This window comes from Notolepis coatsorum (genome assembly GCF_963971535.1).
Source record: "Notolepis coatsorum genome assembly, chromosome: 16".
NCBI lineage: Eukaryota > Metazoa > Chordata > Actinopteri > Aulopiformes > Paralepididae > Notolepis > Notolepis coatsorum.
Window position 1 is genome coordinate 9,745,333 of NC_140180.1, and position 12,452 is coordinate 9,757,784.

The 12,452-nt window shown below is 42.0% G+C and overlaps 1 protein-coding gene across 5 annotated transcripts in view; it reads left to right on the top strand.

Moving 5' to 3' along the window:
* Window positions 1-1,534: 1,534 nt before the first annotated feature.
* LOC311243230 (uncharacterized protein) overlaps window positions 1,535-12,452 on the top strand; it is a 65,424-nt gene continuing 54,506 nt past the window's right edge. For all 5 annotated transcript variants that reach the window (XR_014620650.1, XM_084332370.1, XM_084332374.1 and 2 more), the window contains exon 1: window positions 1,535-1,713. The gene's annotated coding sequence lies outside the window, so the exon portion shown is untranslated. The remainder of the gene's footprint in view (window positions 1,714-12,452) is intronic.

Here is a 12,452-nt window from a genome sequence, read left to right on the forward strand (position 1 = left end):
TGACTAGGGGCATGGTGGTGTAGACTGACTAGGGGCATGGTGGTGGTGTAGACTGACTAGGGGCATGGTGGTGTAGACTGACTAGGGGCATGGTGGTGGTGTAGACTGACTAGGGGCATGGTGGTGTAGACTGACTAGGGGCATGGTGGTGGTGTAGACTGACTAGGGGCATGGTGGTGGTGTAGACTGACTAGGGGCATGGTGGTGTAGACTGACTAGGGGCATGGTGGTGGTGTAGACTGACTAGGGGCATGGTGGTGGTGTAGACTGACTAGGGGCGTGGTGTAGACTGACTAGGGGCATGGTGACCAGGAATACCTGTTTTTTCCAAAATTCAGTTCAAATGCCATCTTGGAATAACAAAACAACGATTGTGTGCAGACAATTGAAAATGTTGGGTTCCTTTCCACTTTCTTGAATATAGAAAAAATTAAAATACTTGTTCTAGAACTGTATTTTTTGCACTTGTTTGTTAAGTTACTGGGAATACCCTTTCCTTGTTTTTGCTCATTTTAACAGACAAAACACAACACATTCTAGTAACCTTATTATTGCTGTTATGATTTCCAAAAATAAAATCTCACCAATCTTTAGTAAAATAGGAGATTTAAGTGTTTATCTGGAATTGTGAAGATAGGTATTTGCGGTAACCTGGGATCAATATGTGAAACGTAATTATCTCCTAAAATAATTGGCCACAAAAGACGAAACTCATTTTGGTTGTTCATTGGGGTGCCAAGATCATGCCCAAAACATATCATGCATCTGCCATGAAAATTAAGCCTTTTTTGTTTGTCATCAATTGAAGGCCATGAACTATGTTGACTCATATCCCCCTACCCGTATTTTTCCTTCAGATTCAGCTACATTTGAATTCTCTTGAGATAACTCGGAGAGAACTATGGTATTATGTTACATGATGATGATATCCCTACAAAACAACCAAAACATTTTAATTCTCTCTTAAATTGGAGGAGATAGTGAATTGGTATTCCCGGTAACTTAGGTCAACTTTAGAGGTCCGCCATCCCTCATTACATGATTTTTTTTTTTTTGGCATCTATAACAATCATTCTTGACATGAGAAAAGATTTTAATGTTGTTCGTATAACGTCCTGGGTTATATGGCTTAGAAATGGGATGGGGCAGGTTACCGGGAATACATGCGTTACCCATAGAGAGAGAGAGAGAGAGAGAGAGAGAGAGAGAGAGAGAGAGAGAGAGAGAGAGAGAGAGAGAGAGAGAGAGAGAGAGAGAGAGAGAGAGAGAGAGAGAGAGAGAGAGAGAGAGAGAGAGAGAGAGAGAGAGAGAGAGAGAGAGAGAGAGAGAGAGAGAGAGAGAGAGAGAGAGAGAGAGAGAGAGAGAGAGAGAGAGAGAGAGAGAGAGAGAGAGAGAGAGACCCCCCCCCCCTCATCCGCATGCATGCGCACTGTGCGCAGTAGTGCAAAACAAGGTACACGCCACGAAGCCCCGCCCAGTCGTTGGGCTCTGTGGCAGCCTCTGCAGATGCTATTGGAATCACTACGCTCGAGGCACCCTGACTGAAGAACCTCAAATGGCTAGTAGTAGCGCGATAGATGTGTTGTTGGCTGCGCTCGCTCGCCGACGCAGGAGGATCCAGCTCAACATGGACTTGGCGTTTGAACCCTACACAGAGTTCCAGGAGTTGACCAGGGAGAGAGTCGATGAGATGCAACGAATCTTCAAACGACGGTAAGTGTTACACAGCAGCAGGCCGTGAGCCAGGCAGTAGGTTGGTCGGTACCATCTTGGGGGACTAACTTTCATAGTGATTTTTGGGAATACAACTCGGCACCGTCTGGTGCCGCAGGGTACATTCATCAGAAATCGAGAACATGTGTCGCAGTTCAGATAATGGGTCAAAATAGAAATATTGCATTTTTGACTGCTTTGAAATCGTCATTCTCTTATTCCTTATTTGCCAAACTTAAATACAACTTGTAAATGAGTTCATTATTGTTCGATAGTATTGTCTCTCATCATACTACTGTGGAAAGACTACAGGCGAGGGCTTTACGCTGCGTGGTCTGTCTGCGCGTGTCGTGCATTAATCACACAGGGCCCGAAATTAGAGCGCGCGCCCGCCCGCCATTGGCGACCAGGTTTTAGGTTTGGCGAGTGCCACGAGAGGTCTGTCCGCCAATAGTCGTGTAAAATAATTAAAACTGCAGTGTGTTTTGGTCTTACGATTTGTGGCTTGTTTACCGATGTCACATCCACTACTCTTTCTGTCCTGACTGCCCGTGGCGCCTGCTTGCACTGTAGGGAGCTAACGTTAGCTTAATAACTTTAAATGGGTTACAAATAATGTGGAACTATGGAAAGAGTAAGCCGACCGCTAAAAAGAAAACCCACCGCGGCAGCGAGAGCGGGACCACCTAACAAAAGAACGTTTCGCAGAGCTTTTCCTATAATTTCATTATAGACACAGACCATGAGCTGGCTAAGCTAATTAGCGTAGTGCTAACCCTGGAAACGCTCAAAGCACCGTCAGTGCAGGGCTGTACGTTAACTTTTTTTGCACATAGCACTGGTGCTACAGAGGTTGATAGTTTTGTAGCACAGGCCAAAATCTTGTAGCACAAGTATAAAACGTGTTATATTTGTAACGGTCACAAATGTGCCTATTGTATTTGTGTTATTTAGTTGCAGTGCCATGTTTGGCTGTCATTTTCATGCTGACAAGTTGACGTCACACAGCCAGACACGTTACGTGTAAGGGATTTGGTGTTGGCTGTATGGACCGGTATGGACTCTACTAGGGGTGGGAATAGACCACTACACTTCCGCGTTACATTGAAATCGGGGAGGAGATTGCGGGGGGGGGGGGGGGGGGGTCAAATGAATGAATGTGAATGAGAGCCTTGACATTAAGTGATTGCAGCTACGGCTGTGGGGGTGCTAGAGACATGATCGAATAGACTTGTATGCGCCTGAGTCTCCTGAACACGGCGCGAGACATTCCTAATCGATCAGAACTAAATTGGCAGCAAAAAATACCGTTTTTTAAGCATCGATTCCCCATGCACATGCGCAGATTGGCCACAGAGTGTGACGCAACGCACATCCACTGGAATGTTCCATTAGAGGGGGTGTTGTGAGAATGATAAGATAGAATTAAATATACAGTAAAGGGAATACAGTACAAATATACAGAAGTCTACAGTAAGTGTAATATTGCACAGTGTTGTGCATGTATAATCAGTAGCTTAGGCTACATAGTAGGCTAATGACAGCCTATTCTAGTCTAGCAGGTGCTGGTATAGACTAGTAATGTTGATTTTCATAGTAATGTTGATTTTCAGTCATCTGACATTTTTGCCTAGATACTGAAAATCAATTTTTTTTGCCTAGATATACGGTGTTTACAGACTCCAGGCACAGCTCCCTGTAGATCCCTACAACAAACAAAGAGGCTCCATAGCTACATTAACGTTATACATCCATTCTGAATAGCAGCTCACTGAGAAGAGGTAGCTATCTCAGCAGACTGGACACCCACATAACAGCTTATGTATAACAGTGTTTTATAACCTGCATTTTTGTTATAGTTTGTTGCAAACACTCAAAGCGGAAGCAGTGTCATCCTGTAAATGTACTACATAAAAAAAAATTAAGCAGGGCATTTGGGATATTTGGGATATTTTGACCCAGGTTGTTATGGTAGATGGTGAACAGAACTGGATATAAGACTGGGCCCTGAGGGACATCCTTATACGGGTTTAATATATTTGAGGTAATCTCATCGAATTTAACAAACCAACTTATTACAGTAGGGTAATTGGCAAACAACTCAATTGCTTGAACTGCTCCTATAGACCCTTTTACTGTTCATAAACAACAATGACATTATGGGATGCGTTTTGGAACACATGCTCAATTTGGTTTCACAGAAGCCTCCAGAGACACGCTGGGTAAATCCATGCAACGTCACCGACAACCTGTCCCTTGTGTTCGGTTACCTTCACCTAGTTAAGTGCTTTCATCCAGAAAGTCCCTGGAGTCTCTCCCACAGAAAGACAGTGGAGTAATAGTAATCTGCAAGGACATAAAAACACCACAAAGAAAGAACCTGACCCAGTTCTAATGCTCAGTACAGCAGAGGATGAGCACCATGGGAAACGCCACAGAATGCCTCATTCACATTCCGAGAGCTGGGTTCAGGATTTCAACTAAAAAAGATGTGGTTTGGATTCGGAGTCTTGGCTACGAGATGAGACTGATGTGAATAAAAATGAATAATAATAATAAATAAATAAAAGGGTAGAGCCATATGAAATCCGTTTTATTATTTTCCAAATTCCATTTTATTTTTTCCCAAATTCCATTTTTTCCGTTTTAATATTTCAGAATTCTGTATTTTGCCTTTTATGCTCATTTTACCATCAGAAATAGTGTCTAATAAGTTGGAATGAATAAATGTCCACAATTGAATAAGATATAACAGTCCATTTAATGTTTTTAAGTGCTTCAACTCAGAAATACAGTTAAAATTTTACACAATATTTTCAATTAATATTGTGACAAAATAAAAATACATATTTCAAGTGTAAACAATAGATACAGCTAGCTACTACTGACATTATCACAATGACAATGTCAGTAACCTAGCTATATCTATTATATTGTGATGAAATATAGTAATGCATAATTTAGGCACCTTTAGTTTAGTTTATTTCATTTATAAAGGACAGTGTATAATGGCAATCGTTTGCATTAAACAAATGGATGAGTGCACCAGATTTAGCAAGAAGCTATCATTTCCATCTATAGTCCTATGTACTGTAACGTTTCATAGCTATTTAAGTTTATTTAGATTATAAAGGGCAGTGTATAATGACAATAGTTTGCATTAAACAAATGGATGTGTGCACTAGATTTAGCAAGAAGCTATCATTTCCATCTATAGTCCTATGTAATGTAACGTTTCATAGCTATTTAAGTTTATTTAGATTATAAAGGGCAGTGTATAATGACAATCGTTTGCATTAAACAAATTGATGGGTGCACCAGATTTAGCTAGAACTTCTAGAAGCTATCATTTCCATAGATAGTCCTATAACGTTACATAGCTATTTAAGTGTATTTAGTTTATAAAGGGCAGTCGTTTGCATTAAACAAATGGATGGGTGCACTAGATTTAGCTAGAAGCTAAACGTCCTAACGTTATAGTTATTTAATCACAATAGTGTCGCAAGTGTTTTTGCGGGTCCAGTCCACGGAACGTTGACAGAATTAGCAAAACACCTTATCACCGGAGGCATAAAAGTCATTAGGATACTGTTCTGCTCTGAATTGAGGGCTTATTGTGGAATTGTTTAGCTTCTTGACGATGTTAACACTGAAGCAGGCGCAGCCAGACGCTTGAGCACCGCGGCTGTGTTGTGTGTAACACGCTGTAGCGTCCCCGCCTCCCCGGTCGCCTGTGCACCAAACGTTCCACCCAAAAACGAAATTTCAGTCCAGATTAGGCCAAATTCTGCAATATTCCACGTTTTGCAGTTGATTCCATTTTTATTGGTTAATTCCGCGATTCCGTCCGCGATTCCGTGAACGCGGATTTCATATGGCTCTATAAAAGGGTCCATCCACCCACCTGTGGTCCTGTTCTCCTTGGCCAGAGGCATGATGGTCCTCCTTCCACTGCCCTACACGAAAAGTGAAAAAGGCAAATAAAAAGAACGAACCACAAATTCAACGACAGAACGAAGACAGAAGAGAAGAGGATGAGATAGAGAGAGAGATGGAGAGAGAGAGAGAGAGAGAAGAAAGAGAGATGGAGAGAGAGAGAAGGAAAGCAAGATAACAAAATGATGTCAACCTGACTCGCTCCTTGTACAACCTGGGGGGGTGGGGGGTGAACCACGTCAACTTCATTTTAAAGGAGACATATTATGGAAAATGGGTTTTGCCTAGTTTTTGTATGGATTTAGCAGTCCGAGATGTTATTTAGGTACAGGGGGGAAGATGGCAGATACAACTCCTTGCCGTTTTCTTTTCCAGTGTTTGAAGTCTTCGGATTAACAAGCCTAACAAAGCTGTGCAGAATTATTGCCGTTTGTGATGTCATAGGACCATGAATTACTTTGATTAATCAATTCGCTGTGCTTGTTTGGAGCCAAGAACACTGCCTACCTAATGTTTGTAAACATGTTTTCCTCTTGGGTGTGGGGTAGCCAGGTGGGGAAGGAAATGATAGATGAAACAGTTGGTGTGTCAACACCCACCAAAAACGTGTGTTCAACACAAGGGAATATAGGTTGAATATAATGTGAATCCATCATTCATTTAGCCTGGCACAGGGCTCTACGCTAACCTTTTTCCCAAGGAGCACATGTGCTCCTAAATGAAACATTTTTGGAGCACACAAAGACATTTAGGAGCACCCAAAAATATTTAGGAGCACAGTGAAAATATTTCAAGTAGCAGAGTTTTTTTTTTTTCAAAAATAAATGTATATTTGTACTGTGCGTGCATGTGTGTAAATTAGCTCTTGCTACAACCCTGCATGTTTACATTTGTATTTTGTACTTGATGTTAGAGCTGCCGCGGTATTGATGTTTTCCTTACCGCACACATTTGCAAAATATTTCCTACCGCCGCGGTAATAACCGCACACACACACACACAAAAAAGTTTGAATGCATTTTTTTTGTAGTCTACTCTTTATATAGCATATAGCCTGCCTCTAGTCTAAATGTCTATCTTTAGAGGATGACTTTGCAGCATGAATATTGTTTGGGATTCGGCATGCACGCATTCGTTATTAAAAGTGAAACACGGATTCGAAGTCTCCCCTCGGTGTCGCGCCCGCCGGTTACCCCCCCGACCCTTTCTTCTTCTTCTTATTATAACGTTACTACTTATGATTACAAAGGCATTCGATTTGTGGCATTAACGTTAGTATAGTTACACGTTCGTATTTACCGGACCACATAGCAAGGCAAGCGTTACTCAATTAATATCTACGTTCCTTTCTTTGCTCAGAGCGTGCCGAGTTGTACCCATTCTGCGGTCTGTTAATAAAGTTTTCAATCGGACAAGTGTATAGAACGAAGGGCTTTTATTATAACATTTCGTTGCAGTAAAATCAGTGCATACATTACATTTTTTTTAATTAAATTATATAAAGTATACCTTTTTTTTTTGTAGTTATTTGAAGTTTGGATTTTTTTTTTCGACTGAGGTTGGTAAATTAAATTTCTTGAGACTAAAGTACCGAAAAAAGGTACCGTTGGGTACCGGTATCGATTCACAGGTACCGGTATCGGTTCAAATGTGAAAGGTACCCATCCCTACTTACGACAGACCTAATTTGTGGCTTGTTTACCGATGTCACATCCACTACTCTTTCTGTCCTGACTGCCCGTGGCGCCTGCTTGCACTGTAGGGAGCTAACGTTAGCTTAATAACTTTAAATGGGTTACAAATAATGTGGAACTATGGAAAGAGTAAGCCGACCGCTAAAAAGAAAACCCACCGCGGCAGCGAGAGCGCGACCACCTAACTAAAGAACGTTTGATTGGTTATTTATCGGCGACTGCTATCGGCACATTTGAGCTTATCGGCCGATAGGCCGATAGCAGTCAACAAGGCACTTATCGGCCGATACCGATACCCGACCGATATATCGGTGCACCCCTAATTTAAAAGTACTGCCAATGTAGCCTTCAGGTGATCGCCATGGATAGAATCAGACATGCTTTGTTTAGGCTACTGGCGCATGCCTGTGATGTAAGCAGTACGCGCGACGAGAGCCTTGACAAGCCTTTCGTCATCGTTTTATGCGGTTTGACAGTTTAGATGAGCGCAAAGGTTTATCGTTTCTAGGAATTCCACCCTGGAAGGTAGTCTCACTTTTTTGCGGTTTCACCCCGAAAAAACGCCGTTTCCGTATAAACGAAAGGCACAACCCAAAAAATATTTTTGCAGATTCACCTGCTAGCGAACAGGGCCTAAACCTAACGCTCTTGTTGTTGTTAGCTTACATGCTAACGTGAATGGGATCGACCGTAGCATTGCGGTTAGGCTAGCTACCATAGCAGTACAGCAGCTAGTTGAATGGATAAACGTTATTTAACATTGCAGAATGGGTACAATACAATACGGCTCAATACAAACAGTTGTTAAGGGGGGGTGCAGTCATCAACACAATGTACCACCAAGAGCGGAGAGTTTATGTCTCTCAAAAAGCGAGAGACTAAACCTAACGCTCTTGTTGTTAGCTTATATGCTAACGTGAATGGGATCGACCATAGCATTGCAGCTAGGCTAGCTACCATAGCAGTACAGCAGCTAGTTGAATGGATAAACGTTATTTCGATGGCACAAGCTTCGAACATTAAAAAAAAATGGAAGTTACATTTTTTAACTTCGATTTTTTTTTTTTAAATGTTCGAAGCTTGTGCCAACGAACGAAGCTTCGAAGTATTTTAAGACAGCCCTAATATTAATATGACTGTCTGAGACAGTGACTGACGCCACAGCAGCACACAGCGCCCCATAACAGCAGCAGCGGACAATGCGCGCTCACGGGAACGGTCACGCGGGGGCCAGCGTTTCCGTTAGAACATATTCGTGCCGGTCTGGGTGTCCTGCAAGATTTCTATCCCCGGACATATTCGAGAAATTCCTGTCAGAGTTTTAAACAGCAGTCTGTTATAATCACATTTTTATGAGCTAACAAATTCCGTTATATTGGACATTTGTATTAATTACATCAAGCGAAGAATGAGAAATTGATTTGCATTATCAAATTACTATCTATCGCCTCCCAAGTTAGTGCGATACGCTAATCCAGCATCAAGCTCCCGCCCCGCAGGCTCGCGGCTGCAGCAGCTGTCACACGCACCACCAAATGAATCTCGAGTCGACATCGCTTCACCTCGTTGTATCAGACACGTCACACATATCATAATGTTCAACTTCACACAGCAAACTGTAGTTGATCATCACAATGCCTCGTTTGCTAGCTCGTCGCCACATGCAGAGAGGACGAGCCACATGCTCGTAACGCATTTGTTGATTTCATTATAGCCTACATTTAGTTATAATCAATAATATGCATTACTATGTGACACGGCAGTCAACCAACAGTTGCATATGATTAAAAAATGTCAACACTCACGGCCGTCTCTCGTTGTGCCTATCAGTTTTGTACCTGCGAGAACAGCGGGTCGTCTGGTTGGTTCGACTTTGATATATCCCCATTGGAACAGGTGGACTTGGCGTTTGAACTAGTGGTATGCAAGGGCCTTGAAATAAAGCCCGAGCCCTGCCCGAGCCCGTGAACTTCAGGCCCTGCCCGAAAATAAGCCCGACTGTAAATAATATTTTAAGCCCTAGCCCGAGTGAAAACCCGGAAAAAAAATGTATTATTATTATTATTAAAATATACTTTTTTTTGTATTTGTTTTAAATATTCGAAACACGGTTTTATATGAACGTAATAAATAAACAAAACTAACAAGCATTTACATAGCCTGTTTCGCAATGCCGTCTCTCCCAGTGCTCGCTTATATAGACTGACTCACACATCAGCCTCGTAAAACGTATTGAAGGCTATAGAATCTTCTTTGACACACACACACACACGACACAATAGCCTACTCAGTCAAACAAACAAACAGAAAACAGAAATCAGATTTCGAGCAGAGCAACGTAATGAAAATCACAACAAAACAGGTAGCGAGTCGCGACCCAGCAAATAATACATCACTCACCACGACGTCAGCAACGCGTTGAACACCGTTAACAAAACCGGCTACATACATCCCAAGAACAAATTAAAACGTTCGCCAACTGGCTATATTCCAACACAACCAATCGAGTTGAACTTGTCCCCTGAGTTCTCCCTGCGTGCTGCAGTAATTACATCCAAATGTTTCTCTGGCGCAAAAGAGAAAGCGAATCTTAAAACGAAGGTTATCCTATAACCCTAGTTATATGAAAAAAAAAAAGCAATTTCGAACGCGTCGAAAATATGAAGCAATACTAACTTTACTTTTCTTCATAGCTAAATCAGCCAGTCTATCAGAGTGAGTGCTCAGTCGATTGTTCCCGCTGATCATACCTGCTGAGTGCTCACTGCTCAGCTCGCGTGAGTGACGCCATCGCGTCATCACACGCCTTGGATAATTTAGGAGTGAAATGCGAATGCAAGGCTTGAAAGCACTACTCGCAAGCCCGCCCCCATATAATATTTACCAATCGCAACGGCCAATTAAAGGGGCAATTCGCGATCATCTCGTCGCAGTGTACAGCCCTGGGGTAACTACAGAGAGATGATAGAACTAGGGATGCACCGATATGAAAATTTGCCACCGATACCGATTGTTCAACTAACACAATCGGCCGATACCGATATTTGTGGCAACAATTAAATATGTTTTTTTTTTTGTAATATTTTTTTATTATGAAACTACTGTATATTTGTGTTCAGGGGAGGAAATTAGGCCACTTTACTCGCCAATTGCGAGTATTTTTTACGTTTGGCGAGTAATTCATGAAGAGCACTCGCCAGTCTGGCGAGTACTAGTAATTACAAAACAAAACAAAAAAATCATTCTGCAATCTGCTGATTCGCTCACTGACACAAACCGAACTCTGACTCCCCCCTTGATTCCTCCCATTTGCGCCACATAATAATCAGACCATAACCAATGAACATCATCGTTGTACAGATGCGCTCTAAGCTCCTCCAATGAACACTCGTTTTCTAGAAGATGCCGCCCATCTAGGGGAAGTGGACAGACCACTGACTGCGCGCAGACCTACAAACTCCTGCCACCGGCAGCCGGCTTGACAACGTAGACAAACTTACAAAAACACATGAGTGGATGAAAATAATTGCATGTAGAGTCGTCGCTTTCGGATATCGGTGCGGTCTGACATGGGGGCGAACAACAGCACGCGACGCGTCTCCTTCGAGTCGGATGAGAATGACAAGTCAACAACATTAGCCGGCTAGCTACCTAGCATGTAACAAGCTACCATAACGCGCATTCAACATAGTGGACTATACTGAGCGGCTTTGCTTAAATGCAGCCGAGTGACATTTTATTATTACCGGGTTTCCCAGCATATCACCACTCGCCCATATGCCCTTCACAACGGTGATGTTGTCATATTTGGCATTCAGAATACACCCGCTGAACCCCTAGCGTTGTCGATTCGGTTCCAATGTATTGTCATCTTACAGCACAAGTACAGTACAACCAGAATACATTTGGCATACAACCAGAGTGCAAATGTAACAAGTCAAGTTCAAGTTGTTTTATTTAGCTATTACATTACAGTGAAATGCTTGGTTCTTTCACTGCCCAACCCAGTATTGATTGAAAACTTTATTAACAGATTGCAGAATGGGTACAATACAGTACAGCTCAATACACACAATTGTTAAGGGGATGCAGACCAGAGAAGGACTTTAGTCTTGTTTACATCAGGGTCCCCCATTTCAGTCCTGTTTGCTTAATGCCTTGTCCACTTCCTCCACACTCCAATATGTTATGATGAATTGAAAATGGGGGACCCTGATGTAAACAAGACGAAAGTCTTTCTCTGGTCTGCATCCCCTTAACAATTGTATGTATTGAACTGTACCCATTCTGCAATCTGTTAATACACTTTTCAATCAATCAATCCCTTCAACCCTGCTCCTGTCAAACCTGCTCTTTCCATTCCCTCCATCATGTCCCCCCTTTCTGATGAATATTTCCTGCACTTAAGAGTCAGACACACATTCCTAGTAGTTGAGCTGTGATGAATGAGAACTTTATTTAACAGATTGCAGAATGGGTACAGTACAGTACGGCTCAATACATGCAATTGTTAAGGGGATGCAGACCAGAGAAAGACTTTCGTCTTGTTTACATCAGGGTCCCCCATTTTCAATTCATTTTCAATTCATCATTCAGTATAACCTAGACCAGCCCAACCCAGCATCTTTCACTGCCTGAACTGAAGTTCCCTCTTTCATGTTAATATGTGATTTAATGATGTAATATTTTGAAGAGTAGAGACAGTGTGATTAATTTACTATGATTGAAAATCAATTTAGACGAAGACGTACAAAGAAGTAATTATCACAATTAGCGATTTTTTTTGTCTGGTAAAAAATCTATTTGGCTGGTAAAAAAAATCAGATACCCGCCAGTTGGCTGGTAAGCCAAAAAGTTAGTTTCCTCCCCTGTTTGTGTTACAAATTGTGCTCACCGATATGAACATAGGCCTCTTTACTTAAAAAAAGGAAACATCAAGAAATAGCACTATCTCTCTCCCAGTATGTTCTGCAGGGCTGCAGCTAGATACTAGTTCTCCCAGCATGGTCTACCTGCTGGGCTGCAGCTAGATACTATTGTCTCAACCAATGAAATTTTGATTGCGTAGGGCTGACCTTCGAATTTTTTTTTGTCAATCGAAGCTTCGGG